General features: G+C 34.1%; 1 pseudogene; it reads left to right on the forward strand.

The window, feature by feature from the left end:
* Positions 1 to 17,088: 17,088 nt before the first annotated feature.
* Positions 17,089 to 18,024, forward strand: LOC110259587 (olfactory receptor 2T12-like; annotated as a pseudogene).
* Positions 18,025 to 20,318: the final 2,294 nt, after the last annotated feature.

Genomic DNA, 20,318 nt, shown 5'->3' on the forward strand with positions numbered 1-20,318 from the left:
AATAACCCTCTCATTTCAGATTTAGTACTTCAAAATATGTTATATTTGAAAGATAAGGTATGGAATGTATTTTCATAGAAAGATTAGATAAATGATAGATGATAGATAGATGGATAGATAGACCTAGAATTCCAAAACTAAAAATATATATTTTAAGATAAAATCACTTCAGATCTCTAAAGCTTTAATCTCATCAGTGGTGGTATTGATATTAGTAAAGATTAAATCAGTTTAATTTTGTAGCATATCCTGACACATTCCAAGTATTAACCTGTAGAAACAGTCAATAAATTGTTTAAACCTGTATCTTCTTTTCCTGTTAGACATGGCTTAGATTCAAGTTTAGTTTTTTTTCCCCTTATTATGAAACTATTATTAGAAGTTCTTTTTTTAGCGCTTTTCTCCTATATATATTGTCATTAATGCTGATGCCTAGAATTCACTTTTTATTGAAATTTTAAAAATATGTAAGGAAATACAATAGATTTTGTATCCTACAATGTTGATGAATGTATTTATTAGTCCTAACAGGTTTTTATTTTCTGTACATTAGATAATATCACTTGTGAACCAAAATAATTATACTACTTTCTTTAGAGTTGGGGTGTTTTTTTTTACCTGCCCAATTGCTATGTGTAGTATTACCAGTACTGTATTAACTGCAAGTGACAAAAGTGGACATCCTTGCCTTGCTTTTGACCTTAAAGAACAGTTAAGTATAATTTTATCTGAGTTAAATTTTTAACCATGAATTCAGTTTTACATCATTTTAATATTTTACCCAGGTAAAGCAAGAGCATGATCTCAATAGCCCACAGGACAAAACAATGACTTCATAGCCCACTCTTCCTGATCCCCTAGGAAAGTATTTCATAGTATTTTAAGACATTTTCCTCTATTTACCTATATATTTTTCACCAAGATGCTTATCTTCTATAACTTAATTAATAAATATCAAATACCTTCTCTTGACCCTTTAGTTACTGTAGATGGAGACTCCCCCTCCAAGTACAAACACCTCCACCTCTTTTTTCTATTCCCATCATTTCAACATATTTAGATTAGGTGGCTAGATTAACAACATTTTTCCATCATCTAATACATATTGATAAAATACGAAAGTCTAAAATAGAGTAAGACCCGATAATATTTTAGTTACTTTTCTTTCTTTGTCTTCCTACAGCCACACCTGGAGTATATGGAAGTTCCCAGGCTAGAGGTCAAATCAGAGCTGCAGCTGCTGGCCCACAGCAATGTGGGAACCAAGCTGCATCTGTTACCTATACCGCAATGTGCAGCAAGTTTGGATTCTTAATCCACTTAGAAAGGCCAGGGATTGAACCAGCTTCTTCATGGATACTGGTCAGGTTCTTAACATGCTAAGCCACAACAGGAATTCCTAGCTGGTATTTTTATATAATAACTCTTCTCATTATTTCTATTTTCTTGGTCAAGACACTTTTAGAACTTTACCCTTATAAACAACATTGAGGATGTTCAGAAAATGTTTTCAGAAAACATTAGGATTTTCAAGAAAATACTTAAAAAAGTAATTCTTAATTAGTTTTCTGAGTTCATGCTTTTTTGAATATAGTTGTTCATTTAGATCAATTCTGACAAATGTTTTTCTTGATATTAAGTCCATCTCTTCCCTGATTCTAACTCTCTAATTCTTTTAGTTTTTCAAAATGACAAACTATTTTTATTTTTCATTTTAGTTCTGGTAGATTTTTTTCATTTTGTCTTTGAAAAATTCACTTACTATTTATAATCAATTATTATTATTATTCCATTAACTGGAAATGACAAGTTCATGTTTCTTGTAGAGTGGTACATCCTAGGGAATGATTTACTATCAGGTAATACATTGGGATCAACAATAAAGACTCTGAGATGCCAAGAGAGATCAAGGAAATTATAATTATATGATGAGAGGGTCAAAGTTTTGTCTCATTACTAAATACTAGAAATATCAAGGATTTTCTTACAAACATTTCCACACTCTACACATACATGGTTTATCTCCTACATAGGCACTGTGTTAGCATCTTTTAGATGAAATTTCATTCTCCACTCACTACATCTCATAGTTCTACTGAAGCAATTTATAGAAAGTTAATTTGAATAATTCAATTTTAGTCATTCATATTATGGGTTTGTCAGTTTTTTAAACAGATCTCAGTGCCCTATCTAATAAAAATCTCTCAAGTCAGGTCAACTTCATGGTTGAACTGTTATCATTGTCCACCAGTGATCAGTGGAGAAATGTTCTTTAACCTCCCGGGTGTGCCAGGGAAGGAAAGGGTCATTTTCTACAGAATTTTTAAGGAACAACACAAAAATACAATTATAAGACCTCTTGTTCAGAAAGCAAAAAAAGAAAGTTGTCACTGTTGGTAATCCCATATCATTTTTCTTCACAATTAATTCATTAGTTATGAAATGCAATACAAATTAAAATATATTTTGTGATAGAATTTTGCATATAATACAATGCAATGTTCTGTAATGTGATATCTTTATTGACTAAAGTATTTTGGGGGCTCAATTGTCTCCAAATTTATTTTGATCTTAATTTATTGTTTTAGAAACTATTTCTCTCTACAAATGTGCTTTAATGTGTACATGGTAAGTGTGATAAGCGCTGAGTTGCAATTAATTTTTAATGATTTTTAATTTTGAAAATAATTTTTCTGCTTATGTTAGTGGAGCTATTAAGAGTGTTTATAGATTGTGAAATCAATGTTAGGTCATATTTCTGGTAAATTTTATCAAAATATACATTTTAGGGCACACAAAATTGATGAGTCTCAAGGAGATTTTTTTATTGGGTGATCAAAAGAAAATGTATAATATCAATTCCAATCCATTGATTTATACAAATCCATTTTATGTAAATCTGAGTTTAATTTTTTAAAGTAACCTAAATCAATGGAATTTAAATGATTCCATTTTTTTTTTTTTACTTTATATAAGACACGAGAAGTGGCTCTGTTACTGAACATGAGTTCATGTGCTCAAACACAATGAAACCAAACAAACCAGAATATCAGAAATAGATTAATTGCAAGGCAAAGCATGGAAAATGGGTAGATTTTGCAAAAACAAAACAAAACAAAATGAAACAAACTTTTCAGGAGCAATTTTTATGGGGAAAATTTGGTGTAAAGGTGCACAGTGTATGACTTTCTTCTGAGTCATTAGTGTTGAGGTAAAAACACAGTGTTCTGGGAATCTTGTGATCAGCCTGACTTAAAAATCATTTATCTTGTTGGCAGGCTTAATTTCTGCAGAAAAATTCAAAGATGTTATTATGCATATTCCTTAAGGAAGAACCAGGACATTATCCCATCCTTCACTAAAGTTTCCTGACTGCTCCTCCTTTGCTAATGCATTCCATTACTTCCATGATATGCAACTGTTTGAATCTGCCCTGGGTATTCAGAAAGGTCTAGGAGGCTGAAACCACTTTCCTGCAAATAAGAAACCAAGGACACAGAATGATTTTTGTGCCCAGAAAGGCCCCAGAAAGTTCTGCTCACCTTTAGCTTTGTGTTTCAAATGTCTCTTCATTTCTTTTTATCATTATATATTCAATTACAAGGTGAGTTGATGTTTTAAAATTAGTTAATAATCGTTTTCTGAAACTTTACATGAAAAGAGCATTTGTATGAAAATATTCCCTTTGTAATGTTGCAACAGTTTTTGAAAATTTTATATGCATACCAAAACTGCGTGCTAAGTCTACTATCCATTATAGCTCCTTTGCACACATGCTTGCTCAGAGGTAGAATAAAAAAAGACTTTGAATAGCAATAATAGCATTAAATAAGCAAATATCCTTTCTGTGTGAGAGACTATTCAAGCACACATGCTACATGCCCTGAGAAAAGTGAAATGAGTGAATAGAAAGAGAATATCATGAGGCAAACCTGGAAAATAATGGTAATATCTGTTGGGTTTGTCAGTTGTTATCATTGTAAATAATCTATGGAATGCGGAATTGATCAGAGATACCCATTCCAGAACCCTTATTCATTTCAGGTTGTGAATAAATGAGTAGGGGATCATTGACTGAAGTCACTCACCTTGATCAAGCATGGTCACAGCCACTTGTAAGAGTTGTCTTAAGCAGGAGGCCTTGATTAGGAATATGGTGCTGCCCTCAAGAATAACTGGGAGAATCTGGGAAGAGCTGACAGGAGGAAGAGATGGCAAACTCCCAGGATCTTTAGCACTGGAATGTCTCATGACTGAGAGGGATGTGTGCCACCAAGAAGGACCTTGGGCCAGAGTAATTATTAGCCCAGCAAGACACCTGGCCAGAGACAACCTGGAAACTAACCCCATTCCCATAAATCTGGAGACTATGAGACACACGGCAGAGCAGTTCTCCTGTGTTCCCTTATCCTGCTGCTCTTTGCCCAGGCACCCCTTTCCAATAAAGTCTCTTGTTTTGCAGGAATATGTTTCTCAGACAATTTATTTCCAAGTGTTAGGGCCATTCTTGACCTAGAAAGGGTCCTCTTCTTGCAACATATCTATTTTTGGACCTGACACATCAAGACTTACAGGAACTACATGATGACACTGAACATGTCACTAGTTTGCTGAAAAGATGGAAAAGTTTTCCTTAGGTCAGTTTCCTTAGGTGTTGTATTTCCTAAATTCAATATTCAGAAGGAAATGCTATATTTTTCTCTGTCCATCTAGATATACCCTGTAATAAAAGTCACTTGCCAAATGGTGATTTGTACTTGGGGAATTCCTATTGTGGCATAGCAGAAACAAATCTGACTAGGAATTATGAGGTTGTGGGTTTGATTCCTGGCCTTGCTCAGTGGGTTATGGATCTAGTGTTGCTTTAAGCTGTGGTGTAGATTGCAGATGTGGCTCAGATCTGGCATTCCTGTGCCTCTGGCATAGGCCAGCAGCTGTAGCTCCAATTAGACCCCTAGCCTGGGAACCCCCATATGCCGCAGGTGCGGCCCTGAAAAGACAAAAGACAAAAAAAAAAATGGTGATTACTACTTGTCATCTACATCTACAAGGATTAAATCATGAAATACTGCAGCAGCTGACCCTCAACATCCCTATAAAACTTCAAGGTGAAGATCTGGAATGAGAAATTGTGCCCTGGGAAAACTGACACAACAGATTTTCATATAGATACTTTCAGCTAAGGATTTATGAGCCCACTTCTTGCATCTCCTCATATCTAGAAAAGCAATAAAATCCATCAAGGTGATGTCTGCTCCTCATGACTGGTAGTAACCTTCATGAGACTGGCAGCAACCTTCTTCCAAATGTGTGCTTGATTGCATGTGCCTCCCCTCTTCACCAAAATCACACATATGCTGAACTCCTCACCACCACCACTGTTATTGGAGTAGTTTCTCAGAGCTATCTGGAATGCTTTCTGGGCTATAGTCCTCATTTTGCCACCAATGAAACAACTCACAACTCTTAACATTGTACATTTGTTCTCAGTCAACATAGGTTAATAGAAAAAAAATTTTTTTATTAACATGTATACCTCCTATATACATGAAAGAGACCAGGAAAACTGAGTAACTCCATAAGATGGCCTAAATCATCATCTTAAAGACCATTTTTAGCTAAAGACAAAAATAAATAAATAAAATGTTGGGAAAAGTGAAAGCCAGTTATGAGAGGTTACCAGGAAAGACATAGAAACGGGAAAATACTTGCTATGCAAATTTGTTGACTACCTTCCTCATTGATAGACATTTCTAAAGATTTAGCCATCCTGGCAAGAAGAAGATACCTTTATAAATGGAGATTTCCTTTTTAAATGTAAATGTATCTTTGAATGTTAATGTCCCTTTGAAATGTAAACATAAAGTACCTTTACAAATGGAGATTTCCATTTTAAATGTAAATGTTATAAAAGGATAACTTCTACTCTAGTTTTCAAGGATTTCCCTTTGTCTGCTGTTTCTTAAAAATAACAAGCCTAAAATAATCCTTATGATGAAGAGGCATATTTTGAGGTTCAGTGCAATCAATGACTTCTTAATGAAATTCCTACGAAGGTGAGAACAATCCATTTTTTTATACCAACAACTCACAAAGTGTAGATAAAGAGCTCACCAGTAAATACTGAACACATCAGGCTCTCTTGAAAATTTTATGCCAATAGTTGTTTGGCTCAAGGAGAAGTAAGCCAATTTTCCCAGATACTCTGTCTACACCCACAGCTCATTCCTTCCCCCATAAGCACTTAAATTAAGAAGCAAAAATAGAAAGAAGAAAATTATTTCATACATAGCTTTTTTTTTTCTTTCTTTCTTACACATGTGGTGTGTGGAAGTTCCTAGGTCAAGGATCAAACCTGCACCTTAGTTGCAGCCTGTGCCACAGCTGTGCCAACACTGGATCCTTAAGCAGCTGTGCCACAAAGGAACTACCTTATATAAAGCAGTTTGTATCTTTCATTATCATAACCCTTATATTTCCCCTTCCCCTTTTCTCTACCCAAATATTAACTACTAGTTTGTTTTCTGTATCTTTGAGCCTGTTTCTGGTTTGGTAGATATGCATGTGTGTGTGTGTGTGTGTGTGTGTGTATAGTTTTATTTTTGAAATTCCACATGTAAGTGATATCATGTACTATTTATCTTTATTTGACTTATTTCGCTAAGCATAACATTCTCTAGGTCTATCTATATTGTGGCAAAAGGCTGAATCTCATTATTCTTATAGCTGGGTAATATTCCCGTGTGTGTGTGTGTGTGTGTAAAACATCTTTACCATTTTTCTGTTTGTGGACATTTGGATGGCTTCCATTTTTTGGCTATTGTAAACAATGCTACTAAGAACACTGTGGTGCATACAGCTTTTTGATTTAGGGTTATTTTCTTCAAATATAAACCCAGATGTAGAGTTGCTAAATCATATAGTAATTTCACTTTTAATTATTTCAGGAACTGCCATTCTATTTTCCACATGCTTCCAACAGAGTACAGGGTTCCTCTTTTCTAAATTCTTGCCAGTATTTGATCTTTGTCTTTCATTGATAGCCATTTTTAAAAGTGTGAGTTGATATATCATTGCATTAATCTACATTTCTCTAAAAATTAGTAATATCGAGTATCTTTATGTGTGTGTTACCCATCTATATGTCTTCTTTTGAAAATGTATATTCAGATCATCTGCCCATTTTTTTGTTTCTTTTCTTTTTAACAATGGGATGTATAAGCTGCTAAAATATTTTATGAAGTAATCTTTTGTTGGTCACATCATTTGCAAATATTTTCTCTCCCTTTTAAATTGTCTTTTCATTTGATAATAGCTTCTTTTTCTATACAGAAATTTTCCAGTTAAATTAGATACCTTTTTTTTATTGTTGCTGTTGTTTCTTTTATCATAGGAAATAGACAAAAAAAAGATATTGCTGTGATTTATTTCACTATTATAGGCCTATGTTCTCATCTTGGAGTTTTATGGTTTCCATACTTATATTTAGGTCTTTAGTCCATTTTGCTTTTGTTTTTGTACATGATATGAGGAAACTGCTTTAATTTCTGTACAGTTTTCTCAACATCTTTTTTTTTTTTTTTTCCTATTTTAGGGCTGCACCCATGGCATATGGATATTCCCAGGTTAGGGGTCCAATCACAGCTGCAGCTGTGCCACAGCCACAGCAACTCAGGATCCAAGCCACACTTGAACCCTCCACCACAGCTTACAGCAACACTGGATCCTTAACCCACTGAGTGAGGCCAGGGATTGAACCCACATCCTCATGGATTCTATTTGGGTTCATTAAATATTGAGCCACAGAGGGAACTCCAGCATCTTTTTTTTTAGAGACTATCTTTTCTCCTTTTTATAATTTGTTGCCTCCTGTGTAATAGATTATTGGTCAGAGGTATATGAGTTTATTTCTGGTTCTCTATTCTGATCCATTGCCCTAGATGCTGGTTTTTCTGCCATTATAATACTATGTTGCTTGCTATAGCTTCATAATATAGTATGATTTCAAAGGCAAGTGGCACCCCCAGTTTTCTTTTTCTCAAGATTGCTTTGACAATTTGGGTCTTTTATAGTTCTATGTAAATTTGAGGATTATTTGTTCTAGTTATGTAGAAGAAATTATGGGAAATTTGACAATTGTTGCAGTAAGTCTGTAGATTGCTTTGGGTATTTTGATCATTTAATAATACTAATTCTTTCAATCCAAGAACACATGATAGCTTTCCATTTCCTTATATTGTCTTCAATTTTCTTCACTAATGTTGTAGAGTTTCTATTCAGGGGGATTTCACCTCTTTGTTTAAGTTTATTCCTAGGTATGTTATTGTTTTTGATGTGATTTTAAATGGGATTAATAAAATATCTTTCTGATATATCATTAACTCTGTGTAGAAAAACAAGGGATTTCTATATATTAATCTCATACTTAGAAAATATACTGAATTCATTTATTTGTTCTAAGTTTTTTTGGTGAAGTCTTTAGGGTTTTCTATATAAAGGGTCATGTTTTCTGTAAATGGTGACAGTTTCACTTCTTACAATTTATATGCATGTTATTTATTTTTCTTTTCTGATTGCAGTGAACAGTTCTTTCAATCTTATGTTAAAAAAGAGGGACTGGTCTTTCTTGTTAAATTCCTGAATTTAGAGGAAAGGCTTTCACCTTTTTACCATTGAGTATGATGTTATCTCTGGGTTTTATTATAAATGGTTTTTATAGTTTTAGTTTTGTTCCTTCTACAACAACTTTGATGAGAGTTTTTTTGATGAATAAATGATGAAATTTTTCTAATGTTTAACCTACTTCTACTGAGATGATCATGTGATTTTTATCATTCCTTTTTTTATTGTGGTGCATGGTATTCATTGATTTGCAAATTTTGAACCACCCTTGAATCTCTTGAATAAACTACATTTAATCATGATGTATGATAATTTTATATATCATTGTATTTGGTTTGCAATTTTTTTCAGGATTTATGCATCAAATTTATTGGCCTGAAATTTTATTTTATTTTTTGTAATATCTTTGTATGTTCTTTTTTCTTTGTATGTTTTTTTACTCAGGATATTGATTACCTTGTAGAATAAATCAGAGTTTTCCATAGTCTATCCTCTACAATTTTTTGGAATACTTTGAGAAGGCTAATATTAACTATTCTTTTTATGTTTGGTAGAATTTCCCTGTGAAACTGTGCAGTCCTAGACTACTGTTTACTTGTATTTTTTTTTGTTGTTTTTAGGGTTGCACCCATGGCATATGGAGGTTCCCAGGCCAGGGGTCAAATCAGAACTATATCCCCTGGCAAATGCTAGAGTCATAGCAACACCAAATCCATGACACACCTTCAATCTATACCATGGCCCATGGCAATGCCAGATCCTTTACCCACTGAGTGAGATCAGGGATCAAACCCACTTCCACATAGATACTAGTCAGATTTGTTACCACCGAGCCAATATAGTATAAAAAATAGATTAAAAACTTAATTAGGATATGTATTTATTAATACAATGGGAACTCCTACCTATAATTTTTTAATCAATTTTTGTTCTATTCATTCTTGTGTTCAAAGTGTATGTTTCTCCTTGATTCCATCATGGCAGGCTGCATGTTTATAGTCATTCGTGTAATTCTTCTAGATTGTTCAATTTATTAGCATATATCTAAATGTTCATAGTATTTTCTGATGACATTTTCATCTCTGTGATATCTGTTATTTTTCTTCTTTCATTTATCTTGTGTTTTTTTAAATTTTAATCTTTAAAAATTTCATTGGATTATAGTTGCCTAACACTGTTATGTTATGAATTGCCGAATGAGTCTTTTTGAGTAACTAAAGCCTCAAGGAACTATAATCTTAAAAATCTAGAATATCTGAGAAATAATAAGATATAGAGAGTATAAACAGTTTTAAAAAAGAGAAAAACTTAGAGCAGTGTTTAGTATAACTAGTTAACTTCTAGATCACAATAGCCACCAAATGCAGAGAGCAGCCAGTAGATTTCTAGATGTTAGAGTCAAAACATCTTTATAATTTTAAATGTTTAGGTGGACTTTCTGAGTGGCTTATAAAACAACAGGCATGAATTTTCATTATATATGAGCAGGTATGGTGATTTACCTGAAGTTTATATCAAGTTGTCCAATTTAGATTGCATGGCTTCAGAAAAAGAATAGATTTAGTTCTCAATAATTTCAGAAAGTCAAGGATGGGAAAATAATTAGAAACACTAGTCTGGAGTCATTGTTAGATATTGGAGGAAACTAGAAGAAATCAATATGTAATGTAGTTTACAGGAAAATGCCATCACCTCAAAGACAATTAATAATACTAGAGTCTAATATCTACAAAGGTATATTTTGAAGTGTGATTTTTCTTTTTAAAAATCACCCTCATTTGTATAATATACAGCCAAATTAACATTAATTTGTTTTTAAAATGTCTAGTTAAATAAGTTTTGAAAGATTATTTACATAAATGTAGCATTAATAGTGATAGAACATGTAGGCTCTTTTAAATGTGTTTTTCTGCAACTTTTTTTATTAGAATATAGTTGATTTAAAGTTGTGTGTCAATATTTGATGAATGTTATAGTGACCTATTCATTCATATATATATATATATATATATATATATATCTTTTCATTATATTATCTTGTTCTATCCCAAAAGATCTTCTATAGTTCCCTGTGTTAAATAGTAGAATCTCATTGCTTATACATTCCAAATGTAATATTTTGCATATAATACTCCAAACTCCCCATCCATCCCACCCCCTTCCCCTTGGCAACCACAGGTATATTCTCTATGTGTGTGAATCTGTTTCTGTTTTGTGGATTGGTTAATTTGTGCCATATTTAGATTACACATATAATTGAATTCATATGGTATTTGCCTTTCTCTTTCTGACTTTAGTGTGAGAATCTCTACTTGTATCTATGTGCTACAGATGCTATTATTGTATACTTTTTATATGACTGAGTAGTATTCCATTTTGTATATGTAGTACATCTTCTTAACCCATATATCCATCTGATGTCAGTGGATATAAATGTTTCCTTTGACAACCTAAACATTTTTTCCATGTCTTGGCTATTGTGAATAGTGCTGTAATGAACATAGGAGTACATGTATATTTTTGAATTATAGTTTTGTCTGGGTATTTTCCCAGGAGCGGGATTGCTGGATCATATGGTAGTTCAACATTCAGTTTTTTGAGCAATGCCCATACTGATTTCCATAATGGTTTTGCCAATTTATATTCCCACCAGCAGTGAAGGAAATGTCCATTTTCTCCACACCCTCTCCAGCATTTGTTATTTTTAGACTTGTTAATGATCGCCATTCTGGCCTTTGTGAGGTGGTACTTTATTGTAGTTTTTATCTGCATTTCTCTAACTTTTTATAAGGAATATCAAATTGAACTGTTAAAGTCCTCTCAAAGCCACCCAAGCTTAGCAAAGAACTTGCCATCACACTTTGCCTGCAAAACCTATATATTTGGATAAATACCTTGCCTCTTGATATCCCCAAAGTATCTAGAGTTTCCTTCACCTGCCAGGAAGTGACTTTTTTTATATATATAATGAGGTTAGACTGATGGGAACCCCATAAACAAGGTACCAGGCTCTTTTTCCAGGAGGCTTTATTGGCTCCATAAAGCCAGCCTTATAACTGAGCCGGGCCATATGGAGCTCCTGGGCATGAAAGCCTTTCTGGCCCCCATTTCTTGTTTTTAGGAAATGGACTTCATTCAGGCTCCATGACCTTCCCTGAGTTCCAAGGGACAAGTCCAGACAGCTGCTGATCAGGGATGGAAGGGTATGCAAAGACAAGGGAAAATATAGAACAGCCTTGGGGCAGTATCCTGGTTCCCTGTCAAGGGATACACATAATAGTATCGGGATCTTATAAACCTAAGTGAAAAGCTATATTTCTCATGCTTCTTTTAGAAATGAATACTTTAAAATTGAAAAGCTTAGGGTCCTTTCTTGTTCTTCTTCCTGGCTTAATTGAACCCTAAACATAATTGCCTGTAAACTAAAGATTAAGCACCCTGAGCACAATTGCCCATAGTATAAAGATTCTTAGCACATGATGTTTTTCAGGGAGTTTCCTAGTTTGTCCTAAACTCTGATTTATATACTCTTTTCCCAAGCACTAGTATTCTAGGCAATAACCCAGAAGACCACCATCATGATCATGCCAAGATCTCCCGATGTCAGCTTCGATGACTAGGAAGAATACACGTTTGTCCCAATCCTGACCTCTACCTGAAAACCTGTTTATTTCCTTTTTCTATAAAACTCCTAACAGTTCTTTCCAATGTGGGGACACAGTCTTTAGGGCATTAGCCTGCTGTGACCATCCTTTGCCTGGCAAAGCAATAAAGCTATATTTTTTCTTTCACCCAAAACTCTGTCTCCACATTTTTATTTGGCAATGGTAGACAGAGGTTGAATTGTGGCAACAGGCTTATATCCTTAAAGCTATTTTGTTATATCTGAGTCTCTGCATGTCCTGTTTAAATATGATATTCTAGTCAAAGTCTTTGTAATGTAATCAATGTTTCCAGTTTTATCCTGTTGCAGGATAACAGTTTTATTCAGTTTATGCAAACAACATCATTGACATGAAAATAAGAAAACTCACTAAGAATTTTAGAAATCAGGAGGTATCAGGTAGGGGGGTAAATTATCTTTGTTTTCAAAATGTATTTTACCAAATGGCTGTAAGTCATGGTAGTTGAAGAGAAGAATTTCTTTAATTCTGGAAGAGCAAAATACACAAACAAAAAACATAACAAAGCAAAAACCAAAAATAAACTGGTGATGTTTTAAACAAGATGATGTAAACATTACAATAATTCTTATTCAGTCAGTTGCATATAATTAATTCTTTTTTTTTCTTCTTTTTAGGGCTGTACCCTAGGAATATGGAGGTTCACAGACAGGGGGGTCAAACTGTAGCTACAGCTGCTGACCTTCACCACAGCTGCAGCAAGGCAGGATCTGAGCCATGTCTGAGACCTACACCACATCTCAAGGCAATGCTGGATCCTTAGCCCACTGAGTGAGGCCAGGGATCAAATGCACAACCTCATGGTTACTAATTTGATTAGTTTCTGCTTCACCACAATGGGACTCATAATCCTTGATCTTAATCTTTTGTTAGTAGTTTTATAAAGCCATCGGTTTCTTTATTACTGTTCTCCAAAATCTTACCCAGCAAAATGGTATGACCTGAAAGTTTATGAAAAATGTGTACTCTGGAGTTGATGTCAGAGTCATTTTCATGAATCTCTCTCAAGATGAAACACATTTGTAAAAGCCTCAGGGTAAAATGATACCCCTCTGTAAATGACAAAAATCTTAAAACAGTCTATTTTTGGAAATTTGAGCATTTATTAAAAGTAAATTGACAAAAATGTTGGTTATTTCTGTGACAAAAACAATAGCTAGTATTATGATTAATAACATATTAGGGCATATGAGAGTTTTAGAAATTATGTAATATTAGAACACATATTAATAACTTTTGCCCACACAATATAACTTAAGAATATTTATCATCTTTTTTCCAGTTATTTCCATATAATTTAACTTACCATATAAGCCTAAATAATTTATATACCTCTTTTAATAAGAGAGAAAAAAATATTTAATTTATTTCGGGGGCCTCTAAAAAGTTTCCTATCTTAAATATTGTGTCAAAAATATTCTAGAATTTGATATGAGAAATTTGTAAAAAATAAAGCTCCTGTTGTGACTCAGCGGAAACAAATCCAACTAGGAACCATGAGGTTGCAGGTTCCATTCCTGGCCTCGCTCAGTTGGTAAAGGATCCAGCATTGCCATGAGTTGTGGTGTGTAGGTCGCAGATGCAGCTCAGATCTGACATTGCTGTGTCCCTGGCATAAGCAAGATCTAGCTCCAATTAGATCCCAAGCCTGACAACCTCCTGCAGGCACTGCCCTAAAAGCTCAAAAGACATATATATATATATATATATATATATATATAAAGTTTTAAAACACTGGTTAAAAGAATCATAATCTTCTGTAAAACAATGCTGAATTTATCTACTTAATCAAAATGACAATAGAAGATTTCATAGGCAAATATAGTAACTTACATACTTCTGAGACAAACTTACTTGTTTTGTATATAAATCTAGACAACTAAATTTACTAATGTGATACAAAGTCTAATAAAGACAATATAACACAGGTGATTATTTTGGAAAGACACAAAATATTTGTTTTTTTATTTCTTTCTTTCCTAAGCAGGTCACCTTTTGGGTTAGGTAAAGAAACAGTACTTTCAAAATATCTTATTTTTGAGACAGAATACTAACTCAGGTACTTAGTGTAGGAGCATGGGCTCAGTTACATTCTTTTGATATGGATATTGATTAATATTTGTGGCTTAGGCCTCCAGAGAATAACACCTATACAGGCCTTGTTTTAATATAGGAAACTTGCATTCTCCATAGGCTTTGTTTACTACAGGAAATACAAATATCTAGCCCACTCCTCAACTGATAAAAAGGAATAAGAGTAATTATGACTTAATCTAAGAAAAGAAAAGAAAAGAAAAAAAAAATAAAACTTACGGGAACTTTCCAACCCTAAAACCCCTATTGGACAAGGACTGATATAGGTAATTGAGCAAGGCCAATGGGAGAAAACCACATCTTTCTGGACCCCACCTTCGTACCCCCCATCTTTAAGGAATAAAAACTCCTATAGGAAATAAAGAAGGGGGCTCTTCTCCCCCTCCCAGCAGCCCTGGGAGCTATTTGCTTTCCTTAAAAAAGACTTTGCTTTGCTTGCTTATGTGTTCATGGAATTCATTCTTTGACTGCCGTGAACAAGAACCCAGATTCTGGTATCAATTTTCTGGTATCAGTATCAAAACTGGATGTCTAAAAATACAAGTTTCTTTGTTCTTTTAACAGAGGAAAGGCCAATTCTAATTTTGTATCAGTTTAACTTTGATATCAAAAGTCAATTAAGTTAATCTCAATTGTATTCAGTCTAGACCAAACATAAAATCCATTTCCAAAGATTCCTTTTAAAAAATATTCTTTTACCAAAAACACGCAGCCTATTTTTTTGGCATATGAATATGTTTCATGTATTTGTTAGCTAATTAATTAATTAGTAGATTTAATTTCTTATATTAATTTTTAAACAGAAACCTTTGATATCTAATGAAAACTAAAGACTATGAAATTCTGAATTTTTTTACATTAGTATTCTGTACATTGGCAAATTTACAAAATACTTTTTTATAATGTCTAGATGTTTTCTTATAGAAAATTTCTAAATTTGGCACCGCACATAAATACTAATATTCCCAAAAAACTGAAGTTTCTCTCTAAAAGCAAGCCTGTGTTTAGTAATATATGTTTCAATAATATATTTAGAAATGACCCAGCTATTCAGTGAATTTAACATAAATCATTTTTAATTTCATTTTGGTGATCCCTGGCCTTGCTCAGTGGGTTGAGGATCTGGCACTGGTGCAAACTGCAGCATAATTTGCTGACTGCTCAGATCCTGTCTTGCTATGGCTGGCTTAGACCCAGCTGCTGTTCTGATTTGAGCACTAGCCTGGGACCAAATGCCACAAGTGTGGCTGTAAAATGAAAAAAAAATACAACATTTCATGTTTTTAGAGAGGTACTTATTCCCACTGATTATTCCAAGAGAAAGATGTATATGTATATAATGTATATGTATATGTGGGAGGTGATCCCTATGTTTATTTTAGACAGCGTCAGAAGAATAGTAAAATGGAGGTTTAAAAAAAAAAAAAAGCTTTTCCTGCTCTGTGAAAATGTAAATTAAAACAATAATAAAATCATGAAAAGTATCCCAGATAGAATCAAATGGGAAAGATCTTGGCACACATACACACATCCAAAATGTAATCTGCTATAACAGTCCTTGCTTTTGTCACGCCTTTTATTACATAGACACAGATATATAAATATAAAATTGTATAATAAAGACACAAAATTATTGAAACTTACAATAACACATAGTAATACCAGCAAATAAAGTTCAAAAAGGAAAATATAGCAGAATACTACCATAGGTTCTATCAACTTAATTACTGGGTTTGACAAAAATCTTGTATTTTAATACACTCTTTTATACTCCATTCATACTAATGTTTAAATAAATAATACCAGAATCAGATTAATCAAATCCTTCATGTATTTTTAAATGAGTATCTCTTTCCAAGGACATTTATTTACATACTTTTTTTGGTAAATAAGGCTCTCCTATTTTTAATGAGTCATAGCACTCTGAAAGCATGCAGGGGAATATACTGAAGTGGTGGGGACCCATAAAATCCTTTAAAATTAAACAACTTTGACATCCAAATCTTCATACTGATGCAGTTCTGAAATCTTAATAGGATAATAATTTTAGAATAAGATGGTAACAGGCCACACCCCTTAAAAGGTCACTGCAGATGCTGATATGAGTAAGCTTGAGGCTGCAAGACTAGAAGAGCCTTCCTCTACTCAAAGAAGTGCATTAGGAAGATGCCACTCAGAGGGGCTACAAATCCAGGTTATTGGGATTCAATGTTTTTATCTTATGTAAGTAATATTCATCTTTTAATATTTATTAGCTTCACTTATGAAATTTGAACTCCAGAAAAATCACAGTTATATCACTTGTTGATTGAGTCTTACAAATAAAACCCATTCCACCATCCATCCTAAAGTGCCATTTTACAGCTAAAGTTTGCAGTTAGTATTATAGGCCCAGATTTGGTGAACATAGCCTAAGAACAATTATTTTTCTTTTAAATACATAACTTGGTGAGGTTAAACTAAATGCATTAACAATCCTAAGCTAAGTTTTGTTTTTACCTGTAGCCTCAATACTTTCATTTCTTAGGGCTAAAAAGAGAAGTCTTCTTTTTTGTAGAGTAAAAATGCCTCTATGGATTATTGGGTATCAATCAAAAGTATCTAATTTTAACAGTTTTCAATAAATTTTGATATCTATGTGTAATCCTCATCTATTTCTCCATTTGCAGTGTCACTCTTTTTTGAAATCATGGAAAATTGGAATCCCACTTCAGATTTCATTCTCCTAGGACTGTTTAACCACACAGGACCGCATCTAATTCTCTTTGTGATGGTCCTGACAACTGCCTTCACCTCCTTAGTGGGCAATGCTCTCATGCTTCTCCTGATTCTCCTGGACCCCCAACTCCACAAGCCCATGTACTTCCTACTGAGTCAACTCTCCCTCATGGACATGATGCTGGTTTCCACAGATGTGCCCAGAATTGCTGCTCACTACTTGACTGGCAGGAATTCCATCTCCCCTGCTGGCTGTGGGTTGCAGATCTTTTTCTTCCTCACTTTGGGAGGGGGTGAGTGCTTCCTCTTAGCAGCCATGTCCTATGACCGCTATGTCGCTATTTGCCACCCACTGAGATACCCAGTCCTCATGAGCTGGCAAATATGCCTGAGAATGATTTTGGGGTCTTGGTTCCTGGGTGCAGCTGATGGGCTCATGCAGTCTGCTGCTACCCTGACATTTTCATATTGCAGTTCACATGAGATTGATCATTTCTTTTGTGAGGCTCCCACTGTGGTGCGTTTGGCTTGTGCTGACACTTCTGTATTTGAGTCTGCCATGTACATCTGCTGTGTGTTAATGCTTCTTGTCCCCATTTCCCTTATCCTGATTTCCTATAGTCTTATCCTCACTGCTGTTCTCCAGATGCATTCTAATGAAGCCTGAAAGAAGGCTTTTGCCACCTGCTCTTCACATCTCTCCATGGTAGGGCTCTTTTTTGGAGCTGGCATTTTTACCTACATGAAACCAAAATCCTACAGGTCAGCTAACTACAACAAAGTTGTGTCAGTATACTATCTTATCTTTACCCCTGTGCTGAACCCCCTCATCTATAGTCTGAGGAACAATGATGTCAGGGGAGTCCTGAGAAAGTGTATGTCTTGCCCTAAATCATGGTTAAGATAACAATGATTTGTCCCAAAATTCAAGATTCTACAAGTTATTGTAGAATATTTCCACAAGAGAGGTTAGATATGCACTATATCCCTGACTTTTCTTTCTGTTTTACCTTGAAATTCAGGACCTTCAGCTTTGGGATTATTTACTAAGCTGTCATCAACAAGTCAAGTGTAGATTGCTAAAAATTTGTTAATCATAAATGCTTATTAAACATTTCTAAGCCACACCTCAAAATAAATATCTATTCAAAGAATTAATAAAGTAGTCAAAAATGTTGGAGTTATTATTTTTTTTAATTAGGTATAATTTACAAACAGGTGAGTATTCTTCTCTGAAGGATGCCTTTTATCTAATTTCAATAGCACATACATTTTTAACTTACAACCACTAACAAGAGATAAAACTTATGCCGGATCAGAAATGTTTGTCGTATCCTTTTCCAGTGAAATACCTCAATCCAGAGACAATATTTTTACTGATTTGTACCTCTCTCCACTTGTTCAACTTATTCTAGGACTTCAAGTCATTGAAAACAAACTAGTAGGTATTTTTTTATATACCTTGTGACTTTCTCTCAGTTTAATATGTTTTTAATGATTCTTACACATTTCTGTATCAGTAGTTTTTTTTTTTTAATTGCTAAGTAGTATTTCCTTGCCAGAATACATCATATTTTATGTAATGCATGGTTTTATTGGTAGAAATTTGGGTTATTTTTAGTCTGGAACTGTTATAACTAAAGCTGCTATTAACCACTTTTGTGGGTATGACCATAACTGAGCAGGGTCCTGTGGGGCTCCTGGACACAAAATCCTTTCTGTGTCCCCCATGTCTTGTTTTTAGGAAATGGGCCTCCTTCAGCCACCATAGCCTTCCCAGCTTCCAAGGGACAGTTTCAGACAATTGTTGATCAGGAAAAGAAGGGATGCAAAGACAAGGGAGAGACAGTCAAGAAAATATAATACAGTCTTGGGGCAGAATACTTGTTCCATCTCAAGGGATACACATAATAATATAGGCATGTTATACACCTAAGAGAAAAGTTTTATTTCTCGTGCTTCTTTTAGAAATTAATACTTTAATACTGAACAGCTTAGAATCCTTCCTTGTCCTTCTCCCTGGCTTAATTTCACCCTAAACACAATCACCTGTAAGCTAAAGATTAGGTACCCTCAGCACAATTGCCCCTGGGTTAAATATTCTTGGAATATGATGTTTTTTAGCAACCTTTCCAGTTTGTTCTAATCTCTGATTTGTATGTGCTTTTCCCAAAGCACTGTTATTCTAGGCAATAACCCAGAAGACTACCATCATGATCATGCCATGATCTCCTGATATCAGCTTTGATGACTAAGATTCCCTCAGAGAAAAAATAATGCATGCTTGCCTCTGCTTTCCTGCCTGAAAACCTGTTTTTCTTCTTATTACTATAAAACTCCCACAGTCCTTCCCAAAGGAGGGCACAGTTTTTTAGGCATTAATTAGCTTGCTGTGGCCTCCATTGCCTGGCAAAGCAATAAAAGCTACCCTTTTCATCTTCACCCAAAATTCTGTCTTTGTGTTTCTATTTAGCACCAGTAGATAGTGGCCAAGTTTTGGCAAGAATATGGATATAAAAAATGGTAGAAGCTTGTTGAAAAGTAACCGTCACAACCCTAGATTTTGTTTTTAAAAGTATGCTAATAAAAGACTGGATTTTATTTTCTCTCTATGTTAAGAGAACAAAATTTCTTAGAGTGCTTCTTTTGATAACAAATCATGTGAAATTCTGAGCCCTTAAATGATCTGTGTTTGTTTTTTTTATTTCATATTTTTGTAACTTTGTTTAAGGAATGAGTATTATTTTGCAGTGAATTCATGTATTTTATTTTTAATTTTTATTTTTCTGTTTTATTGAAGAATAGTTGAATTGCAAGGTGGTGAACATTTCTCCTATACAACAAAGTGATTCAGTTATATGGAATCACTTTCTTATTCTTATTCTCTTTCTTATTCTTTCTTATTCTTTTCCCTCATAGATTATCACAGACCATTGGTAAGAGTTTTTGGTGTTATAGAGCAGGTGCTTATTGCCAAATAGTTCTGTATACCTCAGTATGCATTTGCCAATCCTAATCCTCAGTCCATGCCTCCAACCCTCCCCACCTGTGCCCTATGGTAACCTTCATTTTTTCAAATTCTGAGATTCTCTCTCTGTTCTAAAAATAAGTTCATTTGTATCATTCTTTTAGATTACATATAAATGATGTTTTATGATGTTTGTCTTTCATTAACTTCACTTAGTATGATAATTTAGAGGT

This window comes from Sus scrofa, chromosome 2, assembly GCF_054392235.1.
Source record: "Sus scrofa isolate SSC_HxYL_T2T_F1_AM1 chromosome 2, Sscrofa_HxYL_maternal_Yorkshire_Landrace_v2.0, whole genome shotgun sequence".
In the NCBI taxonomy this organism is placed as follows: Eukaryota; Metazoa; Chordata; class Mammalia; order Artiodactyla; family Suidae; genus Sus; species Sus scrofa.